The 23,757-nt window shown below is 37.1% G+C and overlaps 1 pseudogene across 1 annotated transcript; it reads right to left on the reverse strand.

Annotated features, from left to right (window-relative positions):
• Positions 1-3,315: 3,315 nt before the first annotated feature.
• LOC308655515 (guanylate-binding protein 7-like) lies at positions 3,316-23,533 on the reverse strand (annotated as a pseudogene). The gene is made up of 10 exons (XR_014024290.1): positions 23,335-23,533; positions 15,891-16,000; positions 14,168-14,284; positions 13,771-13,967; positions 11,909-12,175; positions 10,834-11,112; positions 9,433-9,646; positions 7,056-7,157; positions 6,544-6,737; positions 3,316-4,685 (listed from the first exon to the last, which is right to left on the reverse strand). The product of XR_014024290.1 is annotated as a guanylate-binding protein 7-like (transcript).
• Between the last annotated feature and the right edge of the window lie 224 nt (positions 23,534-23,757).

Raw genomic sequence — 23,757 nt, forward strand, 5'->3', positions numbered from 1 at the left:
GAAATTACTGTATGAAGATAGTTTTTTTGTGTCTTTTGTTTGTATCTTTTTCGTTTTTTAAGTTTTACATGTAAGACCAAAGGTAAGAGCCAGACTGGTGTTGGGTCTCTGCTTGATAAAATCAGTGGAGACATAAAGCTCTTCTTGAAATGTTACTCACACTAGACTTTCAGTCACTGACTCAGTGAACCTGAGTAGGACACCAAAATCAAAAGTCACAGCAATCCTTGTTTTTCAAAATTTGTTAGAGCAGACAGGCCAGCACCAGTGGGTTGAAGAAAGTGCATGAGGGAAGGGAGATGGAAAGGACACGTTTGCCAGTACTCAGGCTTCAGCAATTCCATGTAGATTTTCTTCCCTAGATCCTCCCAAGTCAGACATATGACCATTTTTCCTATACCTTTTACCATTGACTTAAAGACCCTTGGCATATAAGATAATTTAGAGACAATAATATTTCAAGTGCTTATTACTTAGAGTCATTGTTTGGGTAATACAATAGTTAGAAAAGATGTTTCCATGATTTTCAATTTTTTTTGTTTGTTCAGTAATGATTTGATAAGTAATGATTTTTTAAATAAAATAAACAAGTGAGCCAATATGATGAAAAGTTTCTCACTTTAAAATTTTACATGTCTGTTGACTTAGAAAACTTTCCACAGAATAGCTCCATACATTCAGTGTTTTTTCTCATTTAGTGCATACATAATTATGTCTGTTCCTATATGGTAGGACATATATATAACCTGATATGACCTCCTGCCTCCCTGGGGAAGAGGTTGTGAGCAAGGAAGACTGAATAATTAGACAAAGTAGCTCTTGGAGCTTACATACAATCTGAGGGCAGATAGAGTTGGTTGTGTAAGTGGTTAGGGGAAAGTAGAAATTATTCTTGGCAGAGTTTACAGAATATCAAGGTCTAGTTGCAAATGTGGGTTTAACCATTAATTTCTCAGCTGGTTGTGTCTCTGTACCTCTGACCCCATTAAAAGTTCATCCTTTATTTATTTCACATCAGTGATGGTGACAGACACTGCCTGTGAGTATAGTCCTCAAGTCTGGGTCATTCCTCATTCCATGAGTAACAGATTCAGTGAGAATAACCGGAAAGAACATATTCTCTGTTGGTTCCAAGATCCTACTTATAAAGTTTAAAAAGAGATACTTTAGTCTCCTCCTGTGGTCTGTGATGTCTGATTTGTGGTAGTGAAATACTTCAGTAGATTATTATTAACCTTTACTGCAAAAAGTGCTCCTCATATATGTTTTCAAAATTTGTCAGAGATGATCAATTGCAGATTATGAAGTTTTTAAATGTTGACTTTAGTAACAGATCAATAATACTATTTGATAAAAGTTCTCATTTACATTTTTCCTACTTATTATTATTCTTCCAAAGCATTCAGACCAGCAGTAGTGCAGAGAGAGAGAGAGAGAGAGAGAGAGAGAGAGAGAGAGCAAGTGAGAACACCCAATAGCTCTCTAAAGGTCAGGCCCAGGATAGCCTGGATTCCAGTTATTAAAAGAACTTTTCCCATATTTTATAGAAGTTTGGCAGAATGTACATTCTTTCTTCCATCCCATTATTCTTTCTCTCTGTTCTCTTCATCTTGTCCTCTGTACTCCAGCTCCTGCTTCTCTAGATACCTACAGAAATGGTTTAATCACAAATTTTAGTTATAGTAAAGATTATTCCAGTCATTATTTTGGTAGTTTCCATTGCACATCATTTCCAAACTAATAGATTCAGTATAAAGAGGTAAAATCATTAAGAATACACAAATTATTATCCCTCCCTGAAAACTATTTCTGTTTTAGAAAGTGTTGTAATTTTGAGTTAAAGTACACATTGGACAACTTAATGTTTTAAATTATATCATAAGTTGAATAAATAGGCCCTTTGAGTGGCCACTTGATACCTTATTATACATCTGACAGATATGTTTTCATGTGCACATATAAAACTGACTGAAAATAATAATAGCAGGAATATTTATAAGAGCTCCAAAGTGAAAGCATTGTAGGTATTCATCTACCATTGCAGGGAAACAAATCATTGTATATTGGTTAAATGGAAAGATTTGTAGTAATGAAAATTTCCAGTATCTAGTTCCACCAAACAAAAGGTATAAACAGCACAATCAAAATGTTGAGCAGAATAAATGAATTCTAGATCAGGCAGAGGGGTGGGAGGGTAAAGGAGGGGGCAGGGGATTAGCAAGGATGGTGGAATGTGATAGACATCATTATCCAAAGTACATGTATGAAGACACAAATTGGTGTCAACATACTTTATATACAACCAGATATATGAAAAATTGTGCTGTATATGTGTAATAAGAATTGTGATGCATTCCGCTGTCATTTATTTTTTAAAAAATAAATTTTAAAATGTTGAGCAGACTAACTAGATACACATATACAGCAGACTAACTAGACACACATATACTAGATACAGTAGAACAGAGACTGTGTGAGTCTACTTATGTAAATACATGAACTGAAAAACCTAATGTTTGTTTTGAAGTCAGAACCATTGCTTGTCCTATGTCTCAGTCATCTCATGGTATTTGGAGTAATTTTTGAATCACTGGATGATTTAAAGCCCAAACTCAAAATAAGATTCTTTCATAGGCTATCACTAAGAAGGGTTGCCAATTTGTTCTCACCTTCTTTAACTTTTTTAACCTGTCAGCTTCCTGTTTTTGTAAATGATAAACAACAAAATTATTTCCAGACTTTCCCTGAAATAAATTCTAGGGTCCATTTTAGGACATAAATTGAAATTTTAATTTCTCCTTATAAGTGAGATTGAAAGTGAAAGTAGGGCCAGGCTACTTTGAAAAGGGTGTAATACTAGGAAATCAGCTGCATTTCCTTCAGACCAATAAAATTTATGTTTCTCTCAAGCAAATCAAAAATAGTTCTAGGGAAAATTGAATCTTTCTGTGATATTTATATGTAAAGGAACTGAATTTTTCACCTATCCATTAAAATTGTTTCCAGATAAAGTAAATTTATTGTCTGAAAATAGATTTGGAAATATTGGTTAAGAATGACTTACTTTTAGGTCCATTTAGTGTGCTTTCATCTGGAAAAAAAAGTACATATAAATTCATCATGATAAAACCTCAGAAGAATATATACTCTTAAGTTTACAAAATCGTCAGCTAATTGAAGGGGTCAGTGAGTTTTGCTTATTTTTTTCTGAGTTTTCCTGTATTATGAGTTTATTTTTAATGAAGTATTTTTTAATAATAGAAATACGCATAGAAAAGAAGAATTTTCCACCTAAAAAGGAAAAGATTTATTTGAAGACACAATTTCTGGGTAACTTCTGAAACATTAGGTATGAATCTTCAACTGGTCACTAACTTGTTAGACCAGTTGGTATTTGGTTAATATGAAGTAACTATGTACAAAACTGACATATAAGGATTCAACTGGGCACAGATCAGTTATTTGCATAACCATGTACATTATGGTGTTTAGATAAACAAGTTTGCTTGGAATGAAGGGTTGTACTGGGCCTCATACTGAGAGAGAAACCTGGGTTATGGCAGCCACTGGAACTAGAAAAGGTGCTTTATCCTGCTCACAAATTAGAGAGACAAAAGTTGATGACAATAGCAGCTTGGAACTTGTGTGGGATATTATTTATTCCTGCAATTTACTTCAGCTAATTACAATAAACAGCATGCTGTGTGTTTGGATGTTGATCCCAGTTTATAACCAGGGGTGATTAACAAGCATGTGAATTTCCCTAATCTGGAGGAATTACCTGGACAGGTGGAGATTTCAGAGATTCGTCTGTGAATCAATAAACAAGCATTTGTTAACTGATACAAGGGTTGTTATAAATGATAAAGTCTGTGGGGTTTAGAGTGTGAGATGGGCCAGAGAAGGAACAGGACCTGATACCCTTCTATGAAGAAGGCATGAGGAATGGCAGGCCTGGAAGCTCAGGCCAACTGTGCCCTGCTCAGGGTGAGAACCTGCTGCCTCCTCCACCACACTCTGGAGAGGATTCTGCCCCATCTCATTTAAGGCCAGAGTTTGTGGTACAACTTAGCCATTGCTGTCCCCACTGTTTCACAGAGCAGGACCTCCCAAAGCTGCAGATTGGTTCTTCAGAAGAACTTTTTGTAAAGTTTTTGTCATTGCAATGATGTTACATGTAATATACAGAGGGAATGTTCTACGACTGTTTTTCGATGGGGTAGCCATGAAGCTAGTGACTGCATACAACATTCTCATAAATGGCTTCAGGAGCCAAGACAGCCTATGTGATTTTTACTTAGTTTAATGGTAACAGTTTTACCCAAATATTTAAACTTTAAAGAGATTTTTTTTGAGTATGTAGTCTCTTGGTCTCTGCTCATCTTTGATCTCCTTTTCCTTTTTAGTGAGGGTCTTATCTGTCTGTGAAGTTGCATCAGTCACAGACTCCTAGGACTGCAGATATGTGTGCAGAATCTCTTCAGCTGGCAAGAGTTCAGAGAACAGTGGAAGTGCTGAGTTTGTTCTTGTCCTTTTTCCCATGGCCTTTACCACCAGGTACTATTCCACTCTGATGAAGTAGGGCTGGTGGTCAGAACTCCCTGTCACAGAGGCAGGCACATGCATCATGATAGGCAGTCATGAGATCTTCTAGCAAGAGAGCTTTTAGGAGGTGTGTAGAGATCCTGGGAAAGAGAGAATCTCTGTACTTATAGGTGGAGGGTTCTAATTTTGTAGCTGTTGGTGCTGTGGTTCCAGAGGGGAGGAGTGATTTGAAGACTGAAGCCATCATGGAGAAAGCAATCCACAGGAAAAGGGTTGGAGTAAAAATGGAAGGGGATCAAGGTCAGGGTAACACTTGACAGAAGGATTCAATGGTTGCAACTCTTGGATCCAGTTCTCCTTAAACCTAATTTGAAAATCATATTCTGGGGAATATACGTTTAAGGCCTTGTTGAAAGGTCACAATGAAAACCAAAAAAATCAGAATGTCTTGTGTTTTCTAGTTCCTTGTTCTTGAGAGCAGTCTTTTCTAGTGGAGCTGACTTTTGCTATTTCTAGTAGTACTAAACCCACTTTCATCCTGTCCTGGGAATTTCCCAAACACATATTCTTTCATTTTCAGTTTTGCCAATTATGCTTGTATTTGTTTGAATGTAGAAAATCCATACAAAGTGTTAAAGGCACGGAAGAATATATGATGTAAAGTTAGTCGTGCTCTCTTCTTTCACCTCAACTATACAGGTGCCTTCCTATTGTGACATATACACTATTGTTTTGTATTTTCCACAGGTAGGTTATAACATATGTGCATATTGAATATTTTATAAATTAAGTATTCACATTTTCTACATTTTTCATTCATTAATGCTAAAACTTGGAGATGTTCCCCTACATATACAACTCCCCAACTTTTTACAATGATTATAGAGTATTATTCTGAAAATATGTCCTATTATTTCCCTTATCAGTACCTGACACAGGGACTTTCAGTTGCTTCCAGTCTTTTGTAATTATCATGACACTGAAATAAGTAAACCACTACAAAAATCATTTACAATTGGGTAAAAAAGACACATAAGCGAATTTCCTGTATATGCAATTGCTAGATCAGAGGTATGTGCATTTTAATTTTTGATGTATATTACTAAAACTGTTCTTCACTGCCCATTTAGAAGGCAAAACTATGTGCTTCACAGTTTTATTTTGTGCATTAGTTTTAGTATAAAGGAAATTTTCTTCATGTTTCTTTCTATTTAAACAATGTGGTTGTTGGTCATTTTCCACAAGAGCTCAACATGACTTAAAAACCTTCATGATTAAATATGAATTGCAAATATTTTCTTCACATTGATATTTAGCTTTTTGCTTTACTTAAGCCTTTTTTAGAAATCATTTCATATTGTCTTTATTGTTTCTTATTTCTTCAATTCAATAAAAATAATTTCTCTTCGAAATAAACTCATATTCTTTGATAACTATTTTTTATCTTTAAATTTTTCTTGAATAAAACTGATATGACACAATCTCCTTTAAAAGGACCCATAGTAAAATGTTATTAAAATAAAAGATGGCTCATTTTATAATTTCCTATCATGAATCCTCTGGCTACTCTTAATGGCACTAATATGGATGAACCAGGAAGACACAGAAGCAAGTGGAACGATTTCTGATCTTTCATTGTCCTTATTTTATATGAGGCCAAATCTGATGCATACAGACCAGAAAGATCTACTTTAGGTCTCTTAGATGGTTGTGCCAGAATCGTCCTCAATTGGGGCACATAATCTCAACAAAGAGTAATCTACTACCCTGGGGATTATTATTTGTACCCTCCAAAGCCTATCAATACATAGAGTGCTGGAGTCTCCTAGATTTATAGGCTTCATTAGGATCAGGTGCACTTGAGGTGTCTGTGTCAGTGAAACATTTACCTTTTGAGTGTCCCTTTGGAATGATGTCTGCATCTAACATTTTGTCCCATCCCATCCTGAGAAATCAGGCAGTGTCTGTCACATCCTGCCAGGCCCTGTAGAGACTCACCTTCAGCTTGTGCTCCAGCACCCTTTCCAACTCTCTCAGAATGTTCTCCCTTTCTCTCTCCATCTTCTCCTTAAGCTGTTCCATATTTTCTTGGAAGCTTCTCTCTTGGGCCTCCATCCATTCCTGCTGCTCTTTTTGCTACTGTCTTAGAAGCTCCTGTTCCTTCTCAGCTGCCTCCTTCTTGGCCCACTCATCTGCTCCACAAAGATTTTAGAAGGAGAGAAAAAACAACAGGCTTGCATTCTAGCTTCCTAGGTTAGCACACCAAGGTGATTTCAGAAAAGGCAAGAGGGAAATCTCTCAATTAGCCCATTAGCCATGATTGCAAGAGTATATGTTTACAAATGTGATGGAGAGCTATTTGACAGACTCCCCTCTTGCTCTCAGATTTAGCAGAGCCTGTGCTCCATAGCAGGAGGAAGCTTCTGGTTTTAGGAAGGTTTTCTTGTCCAGTCAGTCAAGATCTGTGCAGGAACCTCCCCACCCCCTGAGAGCTATGACCTCTCCTATACCTGCTATGGCCTTCTCTCCCTTAGTGAGGGCTTCATCTGACTGCAGGATGGATTTTCTATGGCAGACAGTGGATGTAGGAAGCTCTGGAGAACCTCCTTTGCCTGGGGAAACAAGAAGGAACAAAAACTCTTTAGGCATCAAAAATCTGGTCTTTAGATGAGAATGGTAGTATTCAATAAAACCATAAAACTGACTCTAAATTTTGTGTCCTTCTAATTAGGGCTCCACAGTGATTTCTTTCCTTCTGTGGAACAACAGAAGTTCATGCTTTCTGTTGAGACGTGAAAACCTCCTTCCTAGGTTCCCAGCCTCCTTTCCCATGAATGCTCCTCAATTGCAGGTTGCAACCCCAGGTTGCAGCCCTGGTCAGATGTGGGAGTAGGTCTACAAACACATGCCCCCTCCATTATTTGTGGTATGTGCACATCTGTTTTTCTCTGTTCTAGCCTTTCTTTACTAGGATCCCAGGAGGAAGATTCCAAAAGAAGAAAAGAGTTTCCTTGACTAGTATCTCCCAACTATTGTACCCCTTAACTTTTCTAGGCTGCCTTCTGACTTCTTTTTATCTTTGCTGAGATTAACAAATAAAAATTGTATACATAGCAGGTATATAACATTATGTTTGATATATGTCTACATTGGTATATGGTTCCTACAATCAAGCCAATTTTCATATTGATTACATCACAGTTACATTTTCTATATTCATGAGAATGATGAGGTCGACTCTCTTAGTAGCATTAAGGTACACAACTGATTATTTTGTCTACAGTCACATTTATACATCTGCTGTTCAGGACGTACTCATCTACAGCTGCATGTTATGGTGCCACTGAATGTGAAGTATACAGCATTTGTCTTTCTGTGTCTGACTCACTTCCTTTAGTAAAATGTTTTTAGGTTAATTCACGTTGTCATCATTGGCAGGACTTTTTTTTAATAACTAAATAATGTTCTGTTGCATATATGATATATATAGTTGTATTACTTACTAATCACAACTGCATGGTATTGGAATAAAAACCAACACAAATACCAATAGAACAGAATAAAGACGCAGGAAAGAATGAAATTGAACCATTGTCTTATACCTTATGTGAAAATAAACTAAAATTCATTAAAGGTTTAAACATAAGACCTAAACCTGAAAAACTCCTAGAAAAAAAAATTAGGGGGAAAACCCTTTGACATTTGCCTTCTCAATGATTTCTCGGATTTAAAATCAAGGCATAGGCAACAAAAGCAAAAATAAAATAAGTAAGTGAGACTGCATCAATCTAAAGTTTTTTCGCTGCTCAAATACTATAAACAAAATGAAAAATACAATATGTACAACAGGAGAAATATTTGCAAACCATTCATAAGATAAAAGGTTAATTCCAAAGTATATTAGAAACTCCTAACAATGTAAGAGTAAAAAATAAAACAGAATACATGATCTGATTAAAAAGTGGGGAAATGACCTGAATAGACATTTTTCAAAAGAAGAAATTCGAATGCAAAACAGATAATTGTAAAAGTGCTCAACATCACTAATACCAGTGAAACACAAGTGAAAACCACAATGAGATCATAGCACATCTGTAAGGATGCCTATTATCAATAAGCCAAAGGAGAACAGAAGTTGCTGAGATGTAGAGAAAAGGGAACCTTGTAGAACAGCTGGGGGGATGTGAAGTATTGCAGCCATCATGAAAAACAGCAGGAGAATTCTAAAAGAAGAAAAGAATTCAGAGTTTCTAAAGGCTGCCCTATCAGCTCTGTCACTGGCTGATTGTATGATCTTCAGCCACTTATTAGATCCTCATGCATTACATTTCATTACTGCATAGGAAGAAAGTAGCACCTAGTTTACATGATTCTCAGAATTAAATTGATAATGCAAGAAATGACCTAAAACTGTACCTGGTATAGGAAGTGAATGTTCAATGTGTGTTAACAACTGCTCCTCATCATCCTCAATGTTACTATCAATCAGCACACACCCAGTTACCATTAAAAAATAGTGTTAATACACCATATCCTGTTGAATATTATTTTACCCACTTGAAGTATGATACATTTCATGAGAACCAAGTTATTCCCTTCATATTGTATCTTCTTACTTGGCCTAAAAAACTACCATTCTTGATAAATAAAAGAAATGGTTGGTTTCACCTGAATTCCTGGTTCTAAATCCTCTCTGGGAAGAACTATTTTCAGTTTATCTAAGAGCGTCTAATGGGTAGCGAATATAAAATGACATAAATGTCAACATATTGCCATTCTTTGCCTTTGTTTCATAAATGGTTCTGTGAGCTTAGAGTTTGCAAAAGAACAACACAGACCCTCTGACCACACTCTGTTGGCTGTCCCCCCAATCCCCTTATTCCTTACCTTTACTCCTTTCCAGGGCACTACCTTGTAGCTCTGTTCCACCCCCCTACCCTTTGCTCCTGAGTAGACTGTGGCCTCCAGGAATAGAGAATGCTCCTCTTGAAATGCTTTGCATTAGGGGTGCTAAATATTGCATCAGCCAATCCCAACAGAATTTGAAGGATGCCTCCTCATTCTGCAGCAAAAGAGCTTCCTTCTTTCTCTCTATGGTGTCCTGGAAGGGAAATGTAGAGGAATAAGATAAAAAGAAATTGTTAGAAGGAAAGTCTAATTGAGATCCTCTTGGAAGAAGCAGTCTGACAACCTCAGAGTGGTCTGGGACATGGAAAGCAGCCAGGAGACGTGCCTCAGTCCCAGGTCTGGTCAATTCTCCGTGCAACGGAAAATTGCCTTAACTCCCTTGGGGTCAACTCCAATCTCTGTAAAATGATAGAGCTGGAAAACATAAACTTGATGGTTTATTCAGCTGTGGTATTAATGAAGACACAAACACTAAAGTAACCAATAAAAAGCTAAATTTGGACTAGAAGTAAATTTGTCAGGAAATATGGGTTGCTGTCATTGAAATTATATACATGGCAAATAATTCCCCAAGGAATGAGTTGAGTGCATTCTGAAAAGAATTTTGAACCCTTCATAAATTCTTTCACTGAGAGTTTAAATATTTTGATTGTTTGTACTTGCAAATTACAATCCACTAGATTTCCTAAGAGATTTTTGTCAGTGTTGTGTCAGTTCTAGATAGACTGAAAGTCAAACTTCCAGTGAAGGTGGCCTCTAGTCAGCAGAATTAGGCAGTCCCAGTTTCTCCCTTGGTGTTCACACCCCGCCTTATCCCTGGGCCTGTGAATATGATGGGGATTAATTCTATAGTTCTAATGTGTTACACAGCACAGGTTGACTTTAAAAAATGGAGAGTACTCCATAGGACATCATCTAATCACGCAAACTTTTAAAAGCAGTTTTCTCCTACTGTGGCATAAGAGGAAATCAGAGAGGCTAGAGAAGGTTTTGATGGGTGCTTGCTTGTTTGAAAGTGGAGAAGTCTTCCCCAGAGCACCAAGGTGAGAACTAAGGCAATTTGAGTCCTTATTTTAAGTGGGTGGCGTGCTGAGCAGAGCACTCACACATCCTGTGCAGACATCTGACTGTGAGCTAACACATTCATTTTGCTTTAATCTACTAATTGCTTGATAATTTGTTTTGCAGCAATACAAAATTAAGTGCCATCTTTTATAGAAAGAATGCACAGTATTGTGAAGAGCTCAGCTGCACACACACATACACACACACACAAAGTTCTTTCTATGATGAGAATGATGCAAACTCTGGAATCTAAAGAGTCCAAGTCTCATTACAGAAGAAGAGGAATCAGGGAGGATGAATAAAAAAGACAATTACCACCAGCTTCTTCTAGAACTCCTGCTTGTCGTCCTTGAAGGAGTGCTCCATGAAGACTGTGATGGTTCCCTCTCACAGGCTGTGTGCACCTCCACCAGCTCCTGGAGTGTGTCTGTGGGGAACTGCATCCGCTGGGCCATCTGCTCACTGTAGTGGTCAGCTGCCTTCTGCAGAGCTGCTGAGTTCTCACGCTGGGCCAGAGTGGTCACTGCATTCTTCAAGCAAGGAATGGTTTCTTTGTTGATGCATTTGTGTAGGTTTCCACCAGAGTCCCCAACCCTGAGTGACATGGAGTATATGAAAAATCTTACTCGTCATTTTTATAAGCTTTAAGTACTGGCATTATTTTTAAAAAATCACAAAAACACTGTTTATCTCATGTTTTCTTCTTCTTCTAGTGTACTTACTACTTTTTCTTTTTTGTGTCCTCCAAGAATAAATCACTATTTAATAATATTGTTTTTCCAATACACTCCTTTTATAGTTCTCACATTCGCCCCATTACACAATTACAGATTGAAACCAAGAGTTTTTTTTTAATGAAAAAGAATTTATTAGAGGAAGTAAATTACATAATTTGTGAGTCTTGATTTAAAATAAAAATGAAAAAATATCATCAAAAGTTTACAGAAAGCAACATAGAGTTTGGAAACAAGCGTAGGCCCATCTCTACGTCGGGACTTCATGATTGCATAGAACACATGCTCCTGAAACCAATGCTGTTTAAATTTGTTTCTCAAACACACAATGAGCTGGCATGGGACTCATGACCTGCTGATTCTTTTCTGACTAGTTTCAATTCATGAAATATCTTGTATATTCTCACAGGGAAACATTTAATCCTATGGAACTTTCCCTCAACTTACAGATTTTCTTTCTTTAGTAGTAGCTTCTGATGGTACCCTTAGTGTACTAATTGAATGAAATGTGTTAAGCTTCAACTAGTCCTCAGATATAAAAACTTTAAGAAAAATGCATTTCTGTGTGTGGCATGAATGTCTGCTTCTCCACATGCCTTTACAGAAGCAAATAGAATTACTGACAAACTCACAAAAGAATCACAATATTATCATACATGCTGAACTCCCCAGAGACATGCTTTGGGACAACAGAAACTCAGGATTTCCAGTCACAATGATTCCCCCTCCCAGGGTCTTGGTCTTTGCATTGGTGAAGACATAGGAACAGAAGTTTTTTAATTGCACCTGAAAATTCCTTTCCAGCTGGTTTTGTGGAACTTTATCAATGTGGGATAACAGGCAAATCAAAGCCCTTTGTTTTGGAAAGAAACATCTGATACACTCTCTAGCCCTGTTGGAATTTTGGATTTTTTCACTCTTCCCTGTAAAAGAACACTCATTGAGTAGACAAGCCTGTAGGAAAAGGGATTGAGGACTTTTCTAAGAATCTTGAATCTTTGCTTAACTGCAGCTCCCAAGCCACTGATCTTCCATTATTCAATTATAAAAAAGCAGTGTTCAGTTAACTTGAACATCATTTTTTTTTATCAGAACTGAGAGTCAAGGAAGTACTTTTGTAGAGACACTCATCTCTAGTGAAGAAACCTATAAATTCTCTCCTTAACCCTTGTGTAGTGGCAGATAAATTATTTATTAAAAGTTTGAAATGACTGATTAATCCCAAAAATTTGTCAGTAAGACTTTTATGATAATTTAATCCCATGTCATAAATAAGATGTGGGCTCTTCAGTAAAATAATACTAGAAATCAGGCCAAGATGTTCCTGGGAAAAGTAACATGAGGAGGACAGATGATACCCATAACTGTAGAGAAAAATGGTTCACAATCCAAGCCCAAAATCTACACCCCATAATTATGTCTAGAATTTCCCTCAGCAGAAAAGTCCAAAGTAAAGTGAATTTCAATGTAATGTGTACTTCTTGATGTCAGATTATATTGCACTTGACTTTGTCTTACAGAGATTTTCTGGTATAAATCTGCTGTTCAAAATAGATGTTAGTTCAAAGAATGAATAAACATGGGTATTGATAAGTACCAGTACTCATGTACTCTGCTAAATATACTCGTGTGATAAATTTATAATATAATAGTAAGTATACTATTATAAACATGGGTATTGATAAGTACCAGTACTCATGTACTCTGCTAAATATACTCGTGTGATAAATTTATAATATAATAGTAAGTATACTATTATAAACTTGAGTATTGATAAGTACCAGTACTCATGTACTCTGCTAAATATACTCATGTGATAAATTTATAATATAATAGTAAGTATAATAATATTAATATATAATAGTATAATGTAAGTGTATAATGTGTAAGTGTATAATAGTATAATGTAATAGTATAATGTATAATAGTATAATGTAAGTCTGTGGGATAAATGAAGTGATGTTGTCTAAAGATAAAATGAAGGGGACCCAAACTCCAGTAATCCTGGAATTATGTATCACTGTTTTCCCCCATGAACGATTCATTATACAAACGTCTTTTCTCTGAAGAATGTTACTATATACTTTAGAATAATGAGTGAAATATTTTTAAAGTAGGTTCTTACATTTCCTGTGATTGTAGGTTTACTCATTTCTAGTTTGATAAGCTCTTTTCCTCAAAATACAAGGACCAGTTACACTTCATAAGTAACAAATATATGAGCCTTAGAAGTGGTAGCATTGATTGTAATCCTCATTATTTTTCATGGTGCTAATTATTCTAAAATTATGGGTACAACACTGAGCCCTAAATTTCCTTAGTAAATATAAACCTTAGCCTCTGGAGATTTTTTTTTAAATAAATATGAAAATCATGGTCACTTGTCAATCATCAATCACCACTAGCAAGGGCCTCAATCCAGTCTCAAATAAACAGGTATATTGAGCAATGAAAGTCAGGGTTTAGTTGATCCCACTTCTTTATTGAACCTCCCTGCACCAAGGCCAACCTTGGATACCTGAAATCATCTTCAAGGCGTTCTCCAGGTACTCCTCTTCTGTGATGGGGTGTCCATCCAAATCCAGCTCCAGCATGAAATCTCGAACAGTCCACACAAAGTCTGGAAAGAAACTTACAGACTCAGAGGAGTCCTCTACTTCATCTGGTGTGGGGTCAGACTTTGCCCTGATTAGTTGTGTTAGTTCAGTCACATAGCTGGGGTCTTAGCTAAGGAATGAGAAGCACCACAATTTCCAGATCACTTAGCAATAAGTTTTATAAACATTCCTCTTTTTTCCAGGGTCTACTCTTACTCAACCAAGACAATCAAGTTAGAAGAGAGAAGGAACAGTCTCGGTTGCTATTCTCTTAACCTCCCTCGATAAGACATGACTGATTGGTTCTTGGAAGGATACTGTAGCTGCTCCAGGGCTTGGTGGTCAATAGTGCCCATGCTCTTGTAGACAAAGGTGCTGCTAAGAAGCACTGCCAGGACAAAGATCCAGGAGTCATTCTTATGGTCACCCCAGGAAGCACACGAGAGAAGAACTTAGAAGTCCACTCATCATTCATTCATTCATTTAAAGTTATTCATTCTTTCTTTTACTCTTTCTGAATATAGGTGAAATAACAAAATTTTAAGATAATGCTAAATTTAAATCCCATTATTGATATTGATATTCGTCTCTCTCAATATTAGTTTGTGTAACTATGAAGATAAATGAAAGTCATTCTCAATGTGCATAAAATAATTAATGAAATACCTAAAACATTGTAGGTGACTCAAAATAAGTGTGCAATAACTCACGACAAATTTCATCTTCATCATGGCTGTAGTAAGGATGCAGTCACTTTTCAATTAAGTTGAACAACACTTTTTTTGACATCTGACAAAATGCCACACCCTGCATTTGGTTTTGTAGATACAAAGTTCTGACAGTCTCTGCTCACAGGAATATCACTTTATGGAGGCGCAGATACACATAATACATATAAACACAGACCAAATGATAATCTGTGAGGAGAGGGAACAAAAATTATTTTACAGAAAGAAAGAGAGAGGAAGGGAGAGAGGAAGGGAGAGAGGGAGGGAAAGGGAGAGGGTGAGGGTGAGGGAGAGGAAGAGAGAGGGAGGGAGGGGAGGGTAGAAGGAGGGAGAGGGAGAAAAAGAAACACAGTGGAGAGTGGGGTGGGGAGGTCCATGAATGTAAATAATTGCTCTGGGGATTCAGAGCAAGAAGTTATTAGCTGTTTTTTAAAGAGCTGTAGAATATGCAGGGGTCCAGCAAGTGGAAGGACCAGCAGCAGCAAGCCTCAGTTGTAGAGCACAGAGTTCTCTTATTTCACTGAAGCAGTGAGTGTGCAGGCCAGAGTGAAAACTGGCCAGACTTAATGAGATTAATGGCAAGACTTAAAAGGCTTTAAAAGAGATCCAGATCCTACTCAAATCCAGTTACAAGTTGTTGAGTCAGCCAGTGGTTCTGCTGTTTGGTGTGTATTTATTAAATTAAATTGTACATCCCAGTATTAAAAAGAGAAGACCTGTCCTAATTTACCAAAGTAATGGTTTGGATGTGAGGTGTTCCCTAAAAGCTTATGTGTGAGACAATGCAAAAAGGTTCAGAGGAGAAATAATTGAATTATGAGAGCCTTAACCCAGTCAGTGAATCAATGCCCTGAGGGGATTAACTGAGTGGTGACTGAAGGTGGGTAGGTTGTGGCTGGAGGAGGAGGGTTCCTAAGGGCATGCCTTTGGGGAGTACATTTTGTATCTGATAAGTGGAGTCTCTTCCTTTTTTCCTGATCATCCTGTGAGCCACTTTCCTCTGCCTCACTCTTACACATGATGGTCTGTATTACCTCAAGCTCCAAGGAATGGAGCCAGTTATCTATGGACCAAGTTCTCTGAAATCATGAACCCCCATATAAACTGTCTCTCCTAAAATTGTTCTTGTCAGCAAAAAACAAATGAATCAAACAACCAAAGTATTTTAGGTTGCTAGAGAAATTCAAGGAAATGTAATTTAGTCTCATTATTCATAATTGGATTGCAGGTATAAAAATATGTCACAGATGTTGGACGGAGGTGACCAATTGAATTGCACACGAATCAAGAGCCCAGAGAATTCTCTGCCTCACCTTTTCCACATCCCCCAGGACCTCTGGAGAACCAGGGTGTGGTTTGGCTTTCTGGGGTGAGGCACACACCACATCCAGATTCCCTTGGTCTCAGCCCTCACTGTGGAGCCCTGGGGGAAGAAAGAGGAGAAGACAACATAGAGTGACACCTGAGAGGTAAAGCTGCCAGGGTTTACAGGCGTTAAATCTGTAGGAATGTACAGTGTTGAACAAGGACAGTGTTCGCTACTATTTCACAAGGATAAATAATCCAAGTGTTATCTTTCTCAAAAAACACTTTGTACCCCAAATTCACATTATTGTTTCAAGTGCTCAAAGACTTCACATTAAGAATTAATGTAAACTCTATCATCCTGTGCTGTCTCCCTGTGTATTTTTATCTCACCAGGGAGAGCTGCAGTGTCCTCTGGATTCAAGTTGAGTTCAGCTAGTTGTTGAAGTAGGGAAGTTTTTGTACATGTGCAAGAGGATATAAATATGAGAATATTTATAACTACCTTATTCATTAAAGATAAATCATGGAAATAACACCACTGCTCATCAACAACAAATGGATAAATAAATTGTGGTACCCTCAGACATAAGCATACTATAAAGTACTTAAAACAAATTAGAGATATGTGTTACAACAGAGGATGCTCATAAACTTCTTCTTGAGCAAAAGAAGCAAGACAAACAAGAATTCACACATCAAAGTCCCTTTTATATAAAAGTCAAAAGAAGGCTGAACTAAGAATTTTGTAGACTGCATAATAGACTACAGAACCATTATTTACAAGCAAGAGTAGAGTGTACCCTGAAAACCAAAATATTTTGAGCTTTGGTGACAGTGCGAGAGGATATGATTTGGGCTTTTGTTTATTTTTTAATTTTTTTTAATTTTATTTTTTTTATTGGTTGTTCACAACATTACAAAGCTCTTGACATATCATATTTCATACATTAGATTGAAGTGGGTTATGAAACCCCAATTTTACCCCAAATGCAGATTGCAGAATCACGTCAGTTACAAATCCACAATTTTACATAATGCCATATTAGTAATTGTTGTATTCTGCTACCTTTCCTATACCCTACTATCCCCACTCCCCTCCCCTCCCATCTTCTCTCTCTACCCCATTTACTGTAATTCATTTCTCTCCTTGTTTATTTTCTCATTCCCCTCACAACCTCTAATATGTAATTTTGTATAGCAATGAGGGTCTCCCTTCATTTCCATGCAATTTCCCTTTTCTCTCCCTTTCCCTCCCATCTCATGTCTCTGTTTAATGTTAATCTTTTCTTCCTGCTCTTCCTCCCTGCTCTGTTCTTAGTTGCTCTCATTATATCAAAGAAGACATTTGGTATTTGTTTTTTAGGGATTGGCTAGCTTCACTAAGCATAATCTGCTCTAGTGCCGTCCATTTCCCTGCAAATTCTATGATTTTGTCATTTTTTATTGCTGCATAGTACTCCATTGTGTATAGATGCCACATTTTTTTTTATCCATTCATCTATTGAAGGGCATCTGGGTTGGTTCCACAGTCTAGCTATTGTGAATTGTGCTGCTATGAACATCGATGTGGCAGTATCCCTGTAGCATGCTCTTTTAAGGTCTTCAGGGAATAGTCCGAGAAGGGCAATAGCAAGGTCAAATGGTGGTTCCATTCCCATCTTTCCCAGGAATCTCCAAACTGCTTTCCAAATTGGCCGCACCAATTTGCAGTCCCACCAGCAATGTACAAGTGTACCCTTTTCTCCACATCCTCGCCAGCACTTGTTGTTGTTTGACTTCATAGTGGCTGCCAATCTTACTGGAGTGAGATGGTATCTTAGGGTGGTTTTGATTTGCATTTCTCTGACTGCTAGAGATGGTGAGCATTTTTTCATGTACTTGTTGATTGATTGTATATCCTCCTCTGAGAAGTGTCTGTTCAGGTCCTTGGCCCATTTGTTGATTGGGTTATTTGTTATCTTATTGTCTAATTTTTTGAGTTCTTTGTATACTCTGGATATTAGGGCTCTATCTGAAGTGTGAGGAGTAAAAATTTGTTCCCAGGACGTAGGCTCCGCATTTACCTCTCTTATTGTTTCTCTTGCTGAGAAAAAACTTTTTAGTTTAAGTAAGTCCCATTTGTTGATTCTTGTTATTAACTCTTGTGCTATGGGAGTCCTATTAAGGAATTTGGAGCCCGACACCACAATATGTAGATCAGAGCCAACTTTTTCTTCTATCAGATGCAGAGTCTCTGATTTGATATCAAGCTCCTTGATCCATTTTGAGTTAACTTTTGTGCATGGCGAGAGAAAGGGGTTCAGCTTCATTTTGTTGCATATGGATTTCCAGTTTTCCCAACACCATTTGTTGAAGATGCTCTCCTTCCTCCATTGCATGCTTTTAGCCCCTTTATCAAATATAAGATAGTTGTAACTTTGTGGATTAGTCTCTGTGTCCTCTATTCTATACCATTGGTCCACCCGCCTGTTTTGGTACCAGTACCATGCTGTTTTTGTCACTATTGCTCTGTAATATAGTTTGAAATCTGGTATCGCTATACCGCCTGATTCACACTTCCTGTTTAGAATTGCTTTTGCTATTCTGGGTCTTTTATTTTTCCATATGAATTTCATGATTGCTTTATCTATTTCTATAAGAAATGCCTTTGGGATTTTGATTGGCATTGCATTAAACCTATAGAGAACTTTTGGTAATATTGCCATTTTGATGATGTTAGTACTGCCTATCCATGAACAGGGTATATTATTCCATCTTCTAAGATCTTCTTCTACTTCTCTCTTTAGGTTTCTGTAGTTTTCATTGTATACGTCTTTCACCTCTTTTGTTAGGTTGATTCCCAAGTATTTTTTTTTGAGGATATTGTGAATGGAGTGTTTTTCCTCATTTCCGTTTCAGAAGTTTTGTCGCTGATATACAGATATGCCTTTGATTTATGCGTGTTGATTTTATATCCTGCCACTTTGCTGAATTCATTTATTAGTTCTAGTAGTTTCTTTGTAGACCCTTTTGTGTCTTCTAGGTATAGAATCACATCATCTGCAAATAGTGATAATTTAAGTTCTTCTTTTCCTATTTTTATGCCTTTAATTTCTTTCGTCTGTCTAATTGCTCTGGCCAGTGTTTCGAGAACTATATTGAATAGAAGTGGTGATAGAGGGCATCCCTGTCTTGTTCCAGATTTTAGAGGGAATGCCTTCAGTTTTTCTCCATTCAGAATGAGGCTAGCCTGAGGCTTAGCATAGATAGCTTTTACAATGTTGAGGTAAGTTCCTGTTATCCCTAGTTTTTCTAATGTTTTGAACATAAAGGGATGCTGTACTTTGTCGAATGCTTTCTCTGCGTCTATCGAGATGATCATATGGTTCTTATTTTTAAGTCTATTGATGTGCTGAATAACATTTATTGATTTCCGTATATTGAACCATCCTTGCATCCCAGGGATGAATCCTACTTGATCATGGTGCACAATTTTTTTGATGTGTTTTTGTATTCGATTCACCAGAATTTTATTAAGGATTTTTGCATCTAGGTTCATTAGAGATATTGGTCTGTAGTTTTCTTTCTTTGAGGTGTCTTTGTCTGGTTTCGGGATCAGGGTGATGTTGGCCTCATAAAATGAATTTGGAAGAGCTCCCTCTTTTTCTATTTCCTGAAATAACTTGAAAAGTATTGGTATGAATTCTTCTTTAAAGGTTTTGTAAAACTCCGCTGTATACCATCCACTCCTGGGCTTTTCTTGGTTGGTAGTCTTTTGATGGCTTCTTCAATTTCGTCCATTGATATTGGTCTGTTCAAATTGTGTGTATCCTCCTGACTCAGTCTGGGCAAATCATATGACTTAAGAAATTTATCGATGTCTTCACTATCTTCTATTTTATTGGAATATAGGTTTTCAAAATAATTTCTAATTGTCTTCTGTATTTCTGTAGCATCTGTTGTGATATTGCCTTTTTCATCCCGTATGTTAGTAATTTGAGTTCTCTCTCTTCTTCTCTTCGTTAGCATGGCTAAAGGTCTGTCAATCTTATTTATTTTTTTGAAGAACCAACTTTTAGTTTTGTTAATTTTTTCAATAGTTTCTTTTGTTTCAATTTCATTGATTTCCGCTCTGATTTTAATTATTTCTTGCCTTCTGCTACATTTGCTGTTGTTTTGCTCTTCCTTTTCTAGGGCTTTGAGATGAAGTGTGAGCTCATTTATTTGTTGGTTTTTTCTTTTTTTGAGGAATGACCCCCAGGCGATGAATTTCCCTCTTAAAACTGCTTTCATTGTGTCCCATAGATTCCGATATGTTGTGTCTGTATTTTCATTTATCTCTAAGAATTTTTTGATTTCCTCCTTTATGTCTTCTGTAACCCATTGATCATTCAGTAACATATTGTTCATTTTCCATGTGATGTAGGATTTTTCCTTCCTTCTTTTATCATTGATTTCCAGTTTCATTCCATTATGATCAAATAAAATGCATGGTATTATCTCCACCCCTTTATATTTACTGAGGGTTGCCCTATGGCATAATATATGGTCTATTTTTGAGAAGGATCCATGTGCTGCTGAGAAAAAGGTATATCCATTTGATGATGGTTGATATATTCTATATATGTCAGTTAAGTCTAGGTTATTGATTGTGGTATTGAGTTCTATAGTTTCTTTATTCAACTTTTGTTTGGAGGATCTGTCCAATGGTGAAAGAGGTGTGTTGAATTCACCCATGATTATTGTCTTGTGGTCTATTTGATTCTTGAACTTGAGGAAAATTTGTTTTATGAATGTCGCAGCACCATTATTTGGTGCACAAATATTGATAATTGTTATGTCTTGTTGGTGAATGGTTCCTTTTAACAGTATATAATGTCCTTCTTTATCCCTTATGATTAACTTAGTCTTGAAGTCGATTTTATTCGATATGAGGATGGCCACCCCTGCTTGCTTACGAGGACCATGTGTGTGGTATATTTTTTCCCATCCTTTCACCTTCAGCCTGTGTATGTCTTTTCCAATCAGATGTGTCTCCTGGAGGCAGCATATTGTTGGATTTGTTTTTTTAATCCATGATACCAGCCTATGTCTCCTTATTGGAGAGTTTAAGCCATTAACATTCAGAGTTACTATGGATATATGGTTTGTACTTCTATCCATGTTTGATTATTTATCCTTTTTTTAAAAAAATTAGTTTATTTCTCCATGATTATCTTTCCCCTCACCCTCTGTCTTTACCGAGACACTTCCCACTGATCGTTTTGGTTATTGTTTTTCATTTCTTCCTCGTGTAGTGTTTTGCTCAAAATGCTTTGCAATGCTGGTTTTCTGGCTGCAAATTCTTTTAACTTTTGTTTATCATGAAATATTTTTATTTCATCGTCATACCTGAAGCTTAATTTTGCTGGATACAGAATTCTTGGTTGGCATCCATTGTCTTTCAGTGTTTGAAATACATTGTTCCATGACCTTCTTGCTTTCAGTGTCTCTGATGAAAAATCCGTTGTTAACCTTATTGGTTTACCCCTGAATGTAATCTGTCTCCTTTCTCTTATAGCTTTTAATATTTTCTCTTTGTTCTGTATATTGGATATCTTCATAGCAATGTGTCTTGGCGTTGGTCTACTGTGATTTTGTGTGCTCGGTGTCCTGTATGCATCTTCAATTTGTATATCTGTTTCCTTTTTTATTTCTGGAAAGTTTTCTGTAATTTTTTCATTCAGCAGGTTACTCATTCCCTTGGTTTGAATCTCTGTACCTTCTTCTATCCCGATGACTCGTAAGTTTGGTTTTTTTATGTTATCCCATAACTCTTGGATGTTTTTCTCGTGATTTTTTACCAGCCTTTCTGAGTTGGCTAGACTGTTTTCAAGATGATATATTTTGTCTTCATTATCTGACGTTCTGACTTCTACTTGCTCCACTCTGTTAGTGATACTCTCAATTGAGTTTTTAATTTGGTTTATTGTTTCCTTCATTTCTAGAATTATTGTTTGATTATTTTTATAATCTCTATCTCCTGATAAAGATGCTTAACTTCTTCTTTTATCTGTTTATGTAATTCATTCTCAATGTGTTCTTTTGCTGCTTGAATTTTGCTGTCTTTTATCCTCTTTAAGGTTCCATTCCATCTGTCTAAGGTGTTCCTTGAGTTCTTTATATGACCATTTTTCTGATGCCTCTAGGTCCTCCTGAATATTTAGGCTGTCCTACATTGTTTGTACTCCTTTTCTTCCTTGATTTTTGAAGCTGCTCATGTTACTTCTTCTTCTCTTTGACTGCTGAGTTACTGTTTACTCCTATAAATTTATTTGATGCTTGGGAGGAAAGGTATTAGAAGGGAAGGGAAGAAGTCACTGTAGCCGCAGGTTTCAATGAAGTTATCTCCTCCGCTGCAGTCTGATGACGTCAGTTCTCTGCCACGGTGGTATCTCTTGCAAATGGCGACAGTTCGTTTCCCTTTGCTGGGTGACCAATGCAACGGGTGGGTCCTTACTGTCTCTCCCAAGCCCCATTTCAAACCTGTGGCCACTACCTATGAAGGCTCGGTAGGCATTTACCTCCGTAGGATCAGAAGGGCTGACCAGTTGTTTCAGCTGGATGGATTAGTGCTGAGTCACAGCTGTTTGTCTGTGGGAAGCAGGCGAACGGGAGCTTGAATTCAGCCGATCCGGGCTCAGTGTGTGTTCTGAGAGGCCCAGACTGTTCGCCCCAGTTCCACGTGAGCTCAGCATTGCCTAGTGATCCTGAGCAAACAGATTTAGGTTGTTTACGACTCCCTATGCCTGCACAGCTGAAGAGGTCAGAGACTTGATCTCTCTGCGCCCGCCACCATGTTGGATTATGATTTGGGCTTTTGAATATTGGTTAAGTTTTCTTCCCTGATCTAGTTAGTAATCATGTAATTTTCACTTTATATTTATAAACTATGTTGTATACATATGCTTTATGTACTGTGTTATAGTTTGCATATTATAAAAGACTATGAAAAAAGAGCAGCATATTAATTTATCAAAGATTTGCTATAAATAGAGAAAAATTGACTGGTATTTCAATTTCAATTTTGGATATAGAGGGATCCTACTGTGCATCCTTCTGTTCATCCATTTGTTTTAAAAGGACATACTTAACAATATTTTCATTCTACACCAAATGGCCATATTGCTTCAACAAAAGGATGCAGGGGGCAAAAAGGGAGTGATTGTTAGAGCTCAGCCTCTGAGCAGGTGAGAGTTGATGGCACCAGGAACAACAGTGAAGCAGATATTTTGATAAGGTTGAGGAGCTCTTTATTAACGGACAAAAGGATGCGATGATTTTGGATAGGTGAGAGGTTATAAATATGCTGGTAAGAATTAGACATTTTCTTTAGTGGGAGGGATTAGCCTCTTCCTTAAGATGACCCTAGAGAAAGTGAGATCAGCTTGTCCTATTTGTGGTTCCAAGCAACTGTCCTTGCCCTTGGACCACACTCACCATAGTTCTGTCCTGCAAGATGATTCATGAGGTAAGATTTCCCCGTACGATATGTCCCTACAATGGCCACCACCACCACAGGCTGACATATATTTTCAAGAATCCTCAAGGCTTCTGAATTCACCGTCAGCTGCTCATTCCAGTTTTCCACTAAACAAATGGGGATCTTCATAGGAGATTCAGATGCCATGGTCACCTGTAACTCAGAAAAGACACTCAGTGAATCCCAGGATCTTGAAGTCTTTCTTAAGGCTATTCAAGCCACATTCATGTCAGTTCTCTGCCTGTGGAATATTTAACATTAATTTCTACATTTTGTATGTTATTAAAAGTAAAAACATTATGTAGCATGTCAAGTCCTGGTATAGAGGACTTATGTACATTATTGACATTTCCATGAAGGACTCAAAAAGT

The sequence above is a fragment of the Spermophilus citellus genome (genome assembly GCF_964194105.1).
Source record: "Spermophilus citellus genome assembly, chromosome: 9".
NCBI lineage: Eukaryota > Metazoa > Chordata > Mammalia > Rodentia > Sciuridae > Spermophilus > Spermophilus citellus.